This window comes from Catharus ustulatus, chromosome 8 (genome assembly GCF_009819885.2).
Source record: "Catharus ustulatus isolate bCatUst1 chromosome 8, bCatUst1.pri.v2, whole genome shotgun sequence".
NCBI classification, from domain to species: Eukaryota; Metazoa; Chordata; class Aves; order Passeriformes; family Turdidae; genus Catharus; species Catharus ustulatus.
In genome coordinates this window covers 23,029,833-23,043,363 of record NC_046228.1, presented here as the reverse complement: position 1 = coordinate 23,043,363, position 13,531 = coordinate 23,029,833, and the positions used below count along the sequence as shown (strand labels likewise).

At 35.7% G+C, this 13,531-nt stretch overlaps 1 protein-coding gene across 42 annotated transcripts in view; it reads left to right on the top strand.

Moving 5' to 3' along the window:
* The window catches only part of KCNMA1 (potassium calcium-activated channel subfamily M alpha 1), a 440,583-nt gene that overhangs the window by 143,755 nt on the left and 283,297 nt on the right, over positions 1 to 13,531 (top strand). The gene's annotated exons all lie outside the window — the stretch shown is intronic.

The window sequence follows — 13,531 nt, the reverse complement described above, 5'->3', positions numbered from 1 at the left end:
AGTGATGTGGGAACACAAAGCTGTAGCAAATGAAAAAGTTAATGCTGCATTAGTTCCTGCATGAGGGATCTGTGTCAGTGTACCTGGTTAAGGTGCTGTTAGCCCACTGTAAACATTGTCAGTCTTGTAATTTCTGTTAGGTTGCAACACAAGACAGAAACTTTCAACAGTTGCTGTGTGGTTACCTGGTTTTCCAAGGTGACTCATGAGCAGATTAAACAGAGACTGTTCTGATAAAATACTTTGTGTTCCCAGTTACTGCAGTTAAAGTTGGTATCAGTCTGTCATGAAGTGAATGACATGAGTTATTGAAGAATCTTCTGGTTCTCAACCAAGTAGTATGACATGATTCTAGAACAGTTAGAGGCACACAAACATGAGCATTTACTACACACACATCTGTAACACATGGAGTATGTTTGCTTAATTAAGATGGATTTTTAAATTTCAAGAGCCATATATATAAATAGTAAAGCTCAATCTGTGCAACATATCTGAACAATAAGCTTGTGGCTTCAACTTGGTTATGAAATTCAGAAAGCCAAGCATGTTTAACAATTTGATTCTGAAGAACTAAAACTTTTTACTGTTCTGACCAGAATGTCACCTATGGCTCGTTTGCTTTTAGCCCTTTCCTGCAATATAGTCAAGTAGTCTTGATTTACAGCAGGTATCTTGTATTAGAATAGGATTTAGAGGCAGACCAAGAAATTTTTATCAGAAATTGATTTTTTTAGTTCTAAGATATGTAACCCTAATTGCACTTGTTCGCTAAAGGAGGGAATAGGAAGTGGAAGATAAACAAAATACAATAAACGTTGCAAATTAGTGTGAGAGGTGGGACCAGCCTTTTAATGAGTCAGGATGTGGTAGTGGACTGAAGCACCAAATTAGTATTGCTCCCAGAGATTTTTTCTGTGGTTTATGGGGATCTGTTTTTTTTTTTTTTTTTTTTTTGTTTTGAGCTGTGAAAGTAAGGATGCATGTCCTGCTGTGGTTTACTGTGATCAGGTTTTTTTCATGTACATTAGCATGAATTGTTATTTAGTATGGCACTGTTTTGCACCTCCCCCTCCCCCCAAAATGCCCCCAAACTCCACACCAAACTTTTAATCCAAACAAGTTCTCATTTTACATTAGTGTTGGGCATTGCAGTTTTAAATGACAGGAAATCCTAGATCTTACCAGTTTCCTTCATGATGGCCTAAAATGTACACATGGACTCCATTCTAGATGAATACAGGTCAGCCTGATGGTCACAGGATGCAGCTTTGTGGCTTTTTGTGGTCATTTAAGGCAACATATCCTGTCTGTTTCTGACAGCTGTGAGGTCAGAAAAAAAATTCCATAGTACTTTTGCTTTCAGCACCCTTGAATGATGTTTTCTCTCACGTCACTGTACTATCACTTCCTATGGCAGGCTGCAAAAATGGCTTTTGATAAGAGCTTTTCCTGATTTTTTTTTCAAATTAAACTTTATCACTGGCATAATACATCATCCCAGTAAATGCTGTTTATTCTTAGACTGAGGACTTATTGGATCTACCCTTGGCTCCCCCAGTAAAGTAAAGTTCAGGGCAAGTAGTGCTCTGTTTCACTTGGGCATGGTTTTTGTAGACCTTTCTCCTCATTGTATAACTTTTATCTTGACTATCCAAGACTAGAATAACAAGAGAGAGCCTCCAGCTGAAAGGAGTATTTTGACAGATGTCTTATCTAAAATGGTACATTTTAAAAATAGTGTTAGCTTTCCTATTGGTGTAAAAAGTAAAGATACTGTTAGGCCAAGAGGCAATTCATCCTATGTTGTTTAAACAACCTGACTAGATTTCATCAGGTGTCTCTTTCAGTAACTATAAAGAAAAGAAAGCCCACCAATTAAACTTTTAAAGCAACTGAAACCCACAATTAGCAATGTAAATCACTCCTGTTGTAGTGCCTCACGGTTTTTTTGGTCAAAGATTAAGTCTGTGTGAAACCTGTTTAGAGTGAGATAAAGCAGGAGTAAAAGGGCATATGAAAGGAATCAGCAAAAAAACATAGGCTAGGAGGACTAATCCAGATTACGTGCTTACAAACTATCTGAATAATAGGTACGATAGTTTCTTACAGATTTTTACACGGTGATTTTGTGATTAGGTGGCATCTGAAATTACTACTGAAAAGAAGGATCTCCAAGGACAGGAGGGTTTAAAGACATCCTGCCCTTTTCAAAAAGACTAGAAAACATTTTCTGGGAACTGGCCAACAGTGTGCCAACTCTGTATTTTACCATGTTTTGTATTTTAAACCAGGAAGTGTTTTATCCTGACAGCATCTAAATCCTAGGGTTCCATATTAGGAATTACTTGTTTGCAACTGGTGCAGGTGTTCCTAGCAGCATGAATGCCATTCTGTTCTCACTTTCAGATTGCTTACAAAAGAAACAATTCCCTATTTCTATGATTTCAGGGTTTTGTTTGGCTTTTATAATGAAGGACTGTCAACTACTCATTTTGATTTTATGATTTAAACTACCAGATCTTTGCAGATCACTCAAATCAATTGCTTCTATATGATCTGGAAATGTCCCTCATTTCTTGTTCATGTATGAGTCTTTTAACGTTATCCTACCAAGAGCATGTTAGAGACCCTGTATTAGACATGGTAAAATGTGCTAAATCATGCATTAAAATGACAGCATAAACAGTAGTTGGAAGCAGTATTCACTATTTTAGAGCAAGTTCAGTTGGGTATTGCTGTTTGTCATTGGGTGAGTGCCACAATTTGATCCCTTGGTTATTTGTCCCCATCATTGGCACTGCTGACAATGGTTTGGCTCAATGCAAAGAGGTTCAGCAGAACATAAGAGCATGTGGAAATTCAAGAAATACAATTCTCTGAAATCTGCATGCATGCCCTCTGAAAGTTAACCACTTTTTCAGTATGTAATTCTATGAATGTTTATCATCTTATTGTGATAGTGAAAGAGGAATTTTATTTCATCTAGCATTATGACTGTATTAGGTCTGAGGGAGGAGTGTTCCACTCTTGACATGCTGGTATACATGTGCAGATCATCAGATGTCATAGTTGGCTTGGTGAAGGTTTGGCAATGCTAATATTGCTGTTCTTTCTGAAGATCTCAGGCAGGGAATGAAAATTTTAGTTGCTGGAAAGTTGTGTTAGGAGAGGATGCTATGGACTATGCTGAACAACATTGAGCATACTGGTAAAACAAGATGCATCAACAACTCCGTGAGAATAAAGCAAGCTTCCTCAAACATTCAATCGTCCACCTTTATTTCATCATTAGTTTGAAGCAAGAGTGTTCTTGCTTGCAGACAGCCAGATAAGTGAAATATCTTTGTTAAACTGCATACTAACAAGCATCTTAGTACATGGAACATAGTAATGAATTATATCAGCTTGCAGAATAGCATTTCCTTACCCTTTATATTAATTTTGGAGTCAATCAGGGCAATGTCCTAAGAGCTGGGAATTGTAGATAATACCCCTTATGAAGTGTAAAAAAAGGTCAAAACCAGAAAATGAATAGTGACGCATTTTAGAACCACCCTTGATAAGAAAGCTTTTGTGTATAAAAGTTCTCAGAAACTGGGCTGGGTTTTGAACTCCTATCTCTAATCACATAAAGATTAGGGCCTGTGGAGTGAGCACACCTGCTTTGATTGATGTAACCTATTCTGCACTGATTTCAATGTTGAAGGCATGAAACAAGTTTAAAATACCACCCAGAAATGCCACCAAGAGGCCTTCAAACAGGCTTTTCTGTGTATAACATAAGAGCTTCTTCTAAAACCTGATTAAACTGTGCCAGACTGCATACTATAAATATTGGTGGTGTGCTCTCAGTATACTATGAATAGTACTGATCACATCACCTATAAAAAAGATTTAGCAGTAATGTGAAACATGTGGAAACAAACAAATGAAAAAAAAAGATAGAAAAAACCTGCTAGCTGCCTGAGGTTAAAAAGAGAAACATTCTTAATTATTTGATATTCTTTTATTTTTATAACTCCTCCTGAAGGCATTGATGTTCTCAGGCATACAATAACTGCAGGAGATATGAAAGTGACCTCTAAGCCACTAATCTGATTAATGACATGGTCCTTTCCTTATTTAATAGAACTCTGTTTTTACCTGCTGGTTAAACTATGTTACTGTGTATGGCGTAATGCAAATGTAAAGTTGTTGTAATTAAATAATACTGAAGCTGTCAGCAAAGAGTTAACTGTGGCAGTTTTCTATTGTAAGTTGAAATGAGCAAAATATTTCACTGGGTAGGAAGACAGACATTTTGATCAGAAGGTCATTGTCCTATTAATAAGGAACTAATAGGTTTTCCAAATGAATGACTTGTATTTTCAATTTGAGGAGAGGTGAGAGTACGAGGTGATAGAACTGAGGTTCAATTGAGAGTTTAATCTATGTATCAAGAACCTTTGTCACTGAAATGATGGTGAATAGATGAATTCATTTACAAAGTGTAATGAGTTCCTATTGAGAATTAATTATCTTGGAACTTAGTTCTGAAACTGGAAACATATTTGACCCTTGAAATCAATCTTTCTTTTTCTTCCTTCACAGCACAAGAAACTAGCTAAAACTTCATGAGTTCAACATGATGAAAGTTAGGATTTATATTTTAAAATCTTTTTTAACACGTTGTAATGCAAGCATGGACGATATTCTCATTCTTTTTTTTAGTTTTAGTACACATCTGAATTCTGTCTGCAATTCTTCCTGAATGTTCTTGACCTTTAATTAAGTAAATATCCTTGGTGGTTCGTACTTTTGAGGGATAGGAGGCATTGTTACACCCTAATGTGCTTGAACACTGGGAGACATAAAGAGAAAAGTCATGGATGATCTTGGAATTTAAGGCAGAGAACAACAGTGAGAGGATAGAAGCCTCAGATATTGACAGGTCGAAGAGGAAAATCATGGGAGGAAAAGTGTCTGTCGTAGAGAGAGACATTCAGAATAACAGACTAAGTGGCAAGGGAAATGATGTGACTGGATTTTGTTATGTGAATTCTGAGGCAAACAACCTCTGAGCTGTTGTATCAAATTAGTATGTTCCTGGAAAGTAGGTAGTATTCATCAAGTACGAATTTTTAGGTTTAAGTGTTAATTTATTTTCCTTCTGTCAGTTCATATCCTTGCTTCCTCTTGTGGCAGTACTGTATTGAAGGAGAGTTATAGCTGCAATTGCTGTGAATTCTTTATAATCTGTTAAATGCATTAAAACTGGTTAAACTTAAAATGACAACAAATACAGATTTTTTTTCCTTATTAAAGCATTTTTCTAAATCTTGTGCATAGACTTTTTAATATCTTCAGTCTTCCCTGTAAATTGTGGCTGTGTCACAGAAATTCAATCTCGATGACAGGAGAGACTGATTTTCAGTATTGATTGCAGGCATTCTTTCTAATTGTGGGATAGAATACTCTTCAGTTCTTCAGTTTTTCCAAGATTCTGTAAAAAGTTGAATGACATTTTTATATTCATGCACATGTGGCAGCTTATGCAGTTTGTTCTTGTTGATTTTTAAAGGTTTAATATTGCATAAATGATTAATTTAACTTTGTATGTAAGCATCCAAACTTCAGAGCCCTTCCAGAATATTCTCTGAAGGGATACCTTAGACTTCACAACTGGTGAAAACATTACTAATCCTCTCTTTGCCAAATGCATGAGATGCATTTCCAAACACGTAGTAGATTTAGGAAATACAAGTGTTTGATTTTTCAAAGCAGGTTAAATTGCATGAATGAATAGGCAGCCTACAGAATCTAGGAAACTCACTGTGCCAGTTCTTCAGGTCCTGTTTTTCACTTGTCTCCTCAGTCACCATCTCATTATCACATCCTCTGTCCTGATCGATCTGAAGTCCATGTAGACTAAATCCAGTTGTTTCCATTCTTTCAGAGTTTGTATGTGAATGTGAACAGCTGTGATCTGACTGGGAAGGAGTAGGAAACTATGTGGTTGCCTGACCATGCTTTGTGATAAGTGAGGCTGCTGATAATCTGCCCTACTAAAACGTTTCCAGTTAAAAATGTGTGTAAACACTATAGCTGCATTCAAAGAGGAAGAAAAACCAAGCAAACAACCAATGTACAAAAACCTCTCCAAAAACCCCCAACCCAAAAATAAAAAAACACAACAAAAAAGGGGCCCCCATTACAACTGGTGGTTCAAGAATAGAATAAATATATCCTTACATCCATTATATCAGTGAAATTATTGGTTCATTTCAATGGGATTAATTTGAGAAGTGTTCTAAAATGAGTCTGCTCTTCCTTGGTGATTGACATGATAACTGAGCAACTGGCATGAAGTTGGTGTTTGAAGCACTATATTCCAGCTGCCCTGGGGATTGTGCCCATTATGATGACCATGCCTTTCACTACTTTATCCTTGTAGCTACTCCCCCAGTGGTCTGCCAAACCCTGTTGCACTGTGTTTTGAAATGTGCCTTTGTCAGATGAATAGAAAGTTTCTATTGAGAGCAGAACCTGAAATCTAAGAGGATGAGCATTGGAGCAGTAAATCCTGTGCTGTTGTGTGCAGTTTTATAAGCATCTCTGGCACAGATCACCTTATTAAAGCAACATCTGCTACAAGCACAGTACTTGGATTAGGGATGACAGCCATTTGCAGCCAAATGAACTCTTAAAAATAGAAGATATTTAAGTTGGACAAAGATTAATGCTTTATTAGCTTGCTAAATTCTTAAGGTTTACAGTAGCACTTTCTGTGGATGTTTTATATGGATGCTCTTTATATTTAGTCTAATGTAAGTGTGATCTGCATCACCAGTTTTCTCAGCTTGCCTTATGAGATTGATTGGTCTTATATCTGTCTGTTCTCTGTCACGAAAAATCATGAGGGTTAGGGATATGACGGCAGTGTTTTTCCCATTCGGGAAGCACTTAAAAAATATTGTCTAGGAGGTCTGTCTCTTCAGTCACTTCTAGCAGATCTACTGCCATTGGAACATCTATATCCAAACACAACAAGCTTTTATTCAAGCCTTATCAGCGTCATTGCTATTTTTTTCTTGCCACAGGATCCTTACTTTACTAACTTGAAATGTGGATGGTTTGGTCATTTCCATACTTCAATTAGCTTCTCATTCACACCATTTCAAATTGTTAGAACATAGCAACTGATTCCAATGGCAACATCTGCCCATTGACTAGAGAAAGCAAGTAATTTTGTGGTTTTGTCTGGTTCAGCATCTACTCATGTAGATTTTAAAATTTCCTTTGCCTAGTCAGAAGATGTTCAGATTTGTTTTGCAAAGCTTCACTCATACAAGTGGACTTTTTAAGTGCTGGGGGAAACTTTTACCTAAGTGAAGAAAAAAAATCACTTTGATAAGTGTATGTTAAGAAATGCAAGCTGTCATGCATTCAATACAGTCAGAGAAACCTTATGATTCATATTGCCCATTCATACTGTATTGATTCAGTGAGTTGGTTCAGATGGTGAAAAAGATGGAATTTGAAGATCATGCCAAATCACTGGCATGTTTAAATGTGATGTGTTCCAGTTAACTCCTGCATTGACAGTATGTTGCTGCTTAAAAGCCTCACCTTTCACCCTAGATAGAAAGGTCAGAAAATTGTAATAATAAGGATCAATCTCTCCTCTGAAAAGCTTATATTTAAACAGACAAGACAGTTGAAAATTTTGAAAGAAATCTTGATGCAGAAAGCTGAAGTGTTTTGCTATTAGGGCAGTCTCACAGCAAGTACAGATGGGACAATAATTCAGTCTTTTCTGACATTTTTCCCCAAACCCATTGAAAGATATTCTTGCTGAACTGGTAGGACATGCTTCTTCTTTTCAGTGCTCCTCCATTTGTAACCAGCAAGGCACCAATCTTTTCCTTTGTGATCCAATATCCATTCTTGCTCAAGACATGTCTACCAAATAAAATTAAGAAAAAAATGTTTTGGTGGGCTTCTGAATTCATGTATTGTTAACATGGGGCTTTGGACATATTTTTTCTAATTCACTGCTTTCATATCCTCATCTATTAAATGGCAGAACTTCAAGCACACCTCAGTTTTCTGAGAGTTTTTCTCCTTTTAATATTTTTTTCTCACATATTGTGGTACCTGGAGTCAATACTATTTTTTGATTTTATTTTAATTAAAAGACAACTCTGAATGACAAGCTATTTCTATCCTCAGCATTTGTTTACTGATCTTCCCTTTCTACTCAAAATACATACAATAGTATGAAATTTGTGAGACATTTATTTTCTTCCTTTAGAGTGGGTTTTGTAAGTGATCTTGGGCAAGACATTTAACACTGTGTGTGTCTTCCCACCTCCCAAAATGTGTGTTATGGCATTTCTACCTTGTGGAACCTGCTATTTCACATAACTACTGGTTAGATACTATGGTAACAGGGACTATATAAAGTAAGTAGGATACTTAAATTTAATATGGAATGGCTCGTGCTAAGGCAAAGCTGTAGGACTGAAAGAAACACATCAGGACTGTAATGATTCCTTGGGTGCTCTCTCACTCCCTTACCCAACATTTTTTTTTGCCTTGACAAACTTCTTGTGTTGATTACTTGAAGTTTTCTCAGAGACTTAATTATTATTTCCTGTTAATCCAAGTCTAGAGTGCAATTTAGTATCTGTTCAGAAGTAGTTCTCTCTATTTTTATGGTATTTAACCATAAAAAGGTATTTAACCTTTGTTCTCTATTTTTTTTTGTCCTTCAAGGTTGTTAAAATGCTATCTGTAAAATAATAATGTTAACAGTAGAAGAATCCTAAAAAACTAAAAACACTCATCCATTTAAATACCTACTTAAATATGGACATTCCCCAGTCCCACTCCCCAGCATCACTGTGATAGAATGTTGTGTAATGATGCTTTTCTCAAGTTTAGGTTTATGATATTAGCAACATGCCTCTAAAATAGTTACTATCCAGGCTACACAAAAATGAAGATGTTTCCTTAAGAGCTCTTGTCCACCTCAGACCCAAGAGGAGTGATTCCTTCATAGTACGTATGTTTTTGTATGATCACCTGATGCAATTTGGTTAATTGCTTTCAGAGAAGTGCTGCAGATACTGTGGAGTCAATAATATATTAGACCTCAGAATGTTTGAAACCAGGAACCACAAATTTTATAACATTCTAGATTAATTTTACTTAAGTGTTTAAGGCAATCACTGTAGATCTGTCTTGATCCTGTACTGTCTATAGCCACTCTTTATAACTCAGCTATCTGTTCTTGAACACTATGCTAGAATGTGTAATGAATGAAGTTTGCATGGATTATCTTGATACTTTTGGATTCAGAGCATAAATACTTGCATAAAACTTTTGAGTTAGTTACAAAAACTATGCGTTAAATCTTTTGCAAACGTGGTTCCCCTGGCAAAATATAGACAAAGGTAATTATTGAGAAGAGTGTATTTTCCTTTTGAATATTTGCTTTTTGCAGTGGTTGACAGCTAGCCATTGGTTCTAATTCTGTGGAAATTTCTCTGTAAGGAATGTCTCAGTTACCAAGATAAAATGTGATAAAATGCCTGCTGTGTGACTATAGAAGAAAAATAGTTGTCTCTCCCTGTTTCAGAAAGAGGGAGATAAATGCTATAGATCTATAGAACTTCAATCCATCACATCTACCTTTGTATCAATTTATTTTGTGGAAATTGTAATTTAAGACACCATTTATTATATCTCCCCCTCTTCCTGCCAGGTATGCTATGCTAATGTATTAATTGATACTTGATACACTAGTGAGTGGATCATGCATGAAGTTATTACATCAGTCATTATGTCAAGCAAAGCATTAATACCAAAACATTCCTAATAATTTATCCGTTAAATAATGAAAAATGTCTAAGTTGACTACCTACAGAATTTTTTTTTCAAATAAATTTAGTTGTGTCAATGGACCTACCCTGATCTGGTGCCTCAAAGTATCAAAATATACTTATGTATATCTTATAGTAATACTTTATAAAATGGTACAGAATTCCCTGGATTCCTTGTTTATTGAGAACAGTGGTTTCTCAAGGCCAGTGTTGCTCTTCGCGCTTATGTAAGGCACAGGATTTTGGCTGTGAAAAGCTGATTAATAATGTATAGTTTTATGAGCAATATACATAAATGTTAATTCTGTCAAATGTCATAGGAACAACTGTCATACTTGGGGGAAGGATCATGCTTGCTGGATTTCTTCTTTTGCCCTCAGAAAATTTAGATGCAAGACTGGGCTTACCTTAGCATGTAAAACATAGCAGAGTTCTTTATAGATGTCAAATGGCAATACATTTGTTTTGATGGGGAAAAAACAATTATGTACTTCTCTGACTTTTAGAATTTTACTTCATTATGTACTTCAGTGATTGCCATTATTGAAAGCCCTAGGGCAAATACATACACATGAAGAAATAGCTGTTCTACTGTTTGGCAGATTTCAATCCATTTAGTCTTCTATGTTGCAATCATAGCTCCTTGTTTAAATGAGTAGCTATTTCTGTAACACAACCATAAATTTATTAAATAGCATAGCTGTTATTATCTAAAAACATATTTAGTTCACAAATAATAACTTTTTTCATGTGGCAAACATAAGCATGAAAACGACAAAAACCTCCCATTTTTAAGGCAGGTTGTTCTGGTGATCAGCCATAACATGGAAAATTAATGAATGTCTTGTTGTGGTGTGTTACTGACAAAGACATTAGCATTACACTGCATTTCATTAATATTAATTTCAATCTGTATTAAGCCTTTTTCTTCTATAAATTATTTTCTGTTTCAAGAAGGAAGTCAGAGTCCTGAGGTAGCTTAGAAAAAATGAAGCCTCAATAAGTGTTAGATGAATTGTTGAAGAATTAAATTAGCTGACCTGTGAGGTACTGAGCCTCAGCCCTGTAATCCATGGAAGCCCAAGTTAGGAGCTTCAGGCATAGGGATAAACTCTTGGTTGAAATCTTAATGTGGATTGACTTCAGAAGTTTGTATAAGATTCTGTTTTCTGAAACAGCTTGTTCCTTGAAGCACACTACTCAAAATTACAGATTAAATCAGATCCTAATTATTGTCATTGATTCAGTAGTTAACTATATATAGATAAAATAATGCTTAGTAGTATCTAACTTTTTTTTGTAATCATTACTCTCTAGATTATGAAAACCTCTTCAATAAGGCTTTTTTTCAGAATTTAGTAACAGGCAAGTTTATATCTTTTTCTGGTCTCTGAATTGCAGTTTCTATTATAATTTTAGAATATTTTATTTCTTCTGGTTAATGTTTATTTCAACTGTGCAGGAGTACAAGATTGTCTTTGAAGTCAATATCTTTATAGGTGACTAGAATTAGATAACATGGAAGCGTTTGCTCACTGTGAATTATTTGTTCTTTGCTCTGAGATAATTTCTCTCAGCAATTTCTGATAGCTTCATATTGCATTAACTCTGATTTGGAGCCTGCAGAGTATGCTTGAACTATGTGATTACTTAAGCACATTGTTAGAACTGCAGAGGCCATGCAGCATTCCAAGAATCTGTGTTTTGATCTGGTGCTAGGAGACATAGGGATACTGGAATGCTGACCTTCCGTTGAATTGTTTAAAAAAATCATAAAATTAAATTAAAATTTAAATATAGACAATCAAGTGAGTAACAAGAACTTACTAGAATTGTGTAGTCTCAGTTTTATCACCACAAATTAGACTACTATATAGCTGAATGAGAAAAAAAAAAATAAGGGCGATTAAGAACTGGAAACCTAAAAAACAATGGGGAGGAAGCCTGAAACAGAGGGCGGTTTGGAATCTAGACTGAATTTTGTAGCCTTGTAAATAGCCTTGTCCTCAGCCTCAGAGGACCTTTCTGAAGATGCACTGACAGAAGCTGTGACTTGCAGTGTAGGCTGGAGTGGTGGAAGGATGACTGGCTGAAGTTGGATGGTTCAGGGAACAGTGATCAATGGGCCCTTTTGCAGATGAATTGTTCCTGCCTGGTAGTTCAGACGCATTCCCTTGATGTCTTATGCTTGCTAATAGCAAAATAATGGCTTGAATAATGAGTTGATCTAAATTATATGGAAGGGAAGCCCCAGAAGAGAATTTGGCTTAGCACCTTCCAAAATTGACAAGGGAACAGTATGGAATAAATAGCTTATGTAACAATAAGTCTGGTAATTATACACTTTTTTCAGCAGATGGAAGTGCTATTTTGGGACTGAATAACAACTGAACATTAACTCTAGTAACTTGCTTTTTCAGTGATGGCAATCTGGACAAATGTGCTGCAACTCCAAGAAGCTGATGCAGCTGGTGGAGGCAGATCTCTGCGGGCTGGCAGCCTGCTGTGCTCCAAGCCTACACCTTTAGGGATGACTCACTTTTTGTTCCTGCTCTTGCTCCAAGCCCAAGGCAAAGCATTGATCTGATCATGCAGTAGGAGTGGACAGAGTAGGTTCTTTCTGTTTTATCTGTACATCTGAAATACCAGACAAATGATCAAATGTTAGAAAATCCACCTATGTATAAATGTTGGGTGGAAAACCTACACACACTTAGGAATATTTTGTTGTATGATAAACCTAACAGGGATGACTTAATCCAGTTCCACTCACATCATCACCCTATATATCTCTTAGTACTTCTCTGTAAGAGATCAAGTTTTCTAGCCTTAGTAGAGTGCTCAGAATGGGGAAATGATTGCAGATATTTAATCACCCACAATTTATCTTTCTTCAATTTTATACTGTAATTTCTTTAATTATGTAAACCCTATATAAGTATTTTCTCGGGAGGGTTGTTATTTTCTGTAGTTATTGAAAGATTGTATCTCTTCATGTAAGTGAAGGAATTTGGAATTGTACTGCTTTTTCTAGGTAACACAGTTAAATAAAAACCTGGTTTAAATTTGTTTCCCTTTCAGTTTAGGTTTTCAAAGATGGCATTAAAAAACATTAAGAAAGCAGTCCTATTTATTATCGTAATCATTAGAATCCTCCTCATCATCATCTTGATGTCTGAATTTTAATTCTGAGATATATTTCTGATTTGTTAAAATATCTTATGGTCTCTCTTTATTTCAAAATTTTTTCATTATATGCAACTCTTAGAAATGAGAATCCATTTATCATTATCAAATATTTTGCAAGTGTTACACAAGCAGATACTTGAAATGTAGGACTGTCTTCTGTACAGTTACTTTTGTTCCTTCTTGATTTTTTTTTTAATTCATACACAGATTAGTTATCTTTTGTTTCTTGGTTTGTTCGCATTGTAGAGTTAATCTACAGAAACACAAAAAGGGTACATAAAAAGAAAACACATTTCACCCTTCTGTTTATTGAATACTGTATGAGAAGAGCATTCAATATTTAATGTGTTAAATTGCTTTGACAGTATCTGCTTCTAGGATCTCCTTGCAGGTGTATTTTGCTTGTGTGCTTAACTGGCTCTGTAATTACAGCAGTTTGCAGCTTGTTCCATATTCAGAGCTGCTTTTATTTG